The 1,025-nt window shown below is 62.4% G+C and overlaps 1 protein-coding gene across 1 annotated transcript in view; it reads left to right on the top strand.

Moving 5' to 3' along the window:
* The window catches only part of AURANDRAFT_67741 (hypothetical protein), a gene marked incomplete at both ends in the record, with an annotated part of 22,837 nt that overhangs the window by 21,462 nt on the left and 350 nt on the right, over window positions 1-1,025 (top strand). The gene's annotated exons all lie outside the window — the stretch shown is intronic.

Genomic DNA, 1,025 nt, shown 5'->3' on the forward strand with positions numbered 1-1,025 from the left:
AAAAGCGGTACAATCGGCGCCGATCGACGACCCCTCTGGCGTCGATTGACGGCAAGGTGCTATAGAGAAATCCCACTGTAGGCGGAATAGGCGGAATTGATGGATGATCTCCCGGGCCACGGAGGAGGCAGAATTGGCGGAATAGGCGGAATAGGCGGAATTGGCAGAATTCGCCGCAGCGATGACGACAGCGAGTCTGGAGTCCACGTCGAGCGGGAAAGAGGTAGCGACTCAGCGGGAACAGCTGCTCGACGCGCAAGTTCAAAAACGACGTGGCGCGGGAGGTCGCGTTGCTCCGCGGCCTCGCGCAGACGACGCGCGCCTTCGTCGGCGACTCGCGTATGTCAGGCGAGGCCCGGACGTATCTTCACCTGCTCGCGTCGCGCTGCCCCGAACCGCTCGTCTTCGGCGCGGGTTCCGATGACCTCGCGGGTCCAACGCGATGGGCAGATTTCGTCGCGCTGTGCAAGCCGCTCAATTCGTCGGTCGCGTACGTGCGCGATAATTATATATCTGCTGCAGCTTGGTCGAACGTCGTCGCGCTCCTCGAACAGAAAGGCAAGAAGGACCAGTGGCTACAGCGCTCGACCCAAGTTATCCTCGGCACGTTCGTGTGGCATATCATCAACCGCGATGGCAACAGCACTGCCGATTTTGAGAGCGCCTCGGCGACGACTCGGCTCGGCCAAAGTGTGGCATCCGCGCGGAATGGGAGCCACGGCGCCGACGTCATCGTGCGGACGTCGCCGCCGGTCAATCCGGGACCCCATTCCAGCGTCGAGGGTTCTCTCAACGGGAATCTCGCCCTCGTTCACGACGTTCACGACTTGTGGATCGCGTCCGAGATGCTCCTCGCCGGCCATACGTGCGCGATGATTCTCCCGGCGGCGAAGATTGTCGGCGAGTACCAGGCGGCGCTCGAGACGGCCTTCCAGACGCCCGTCCCGATCGGCGGGCTTTACAAGGACACATGGCACCCGTGCGTCCCGCTGGTCACAGGACAGTGGGTTCATCTACTTCCGTTC

The sequence above is a fragment of the Aureococcus anophagefferens genome, assembly GCF_000186865.1.
Source record: "Aureococcus anophagefferens unplaced genomic scaffold AURANscaffold_49, whole genome shotgun sequence".
Lineage (NCBI taxonomy): Eukaryota > Pelagophyceae > Pelagomonadales > Pelagomonadaceae > Aureococcus > Aureococcus anophagefferens.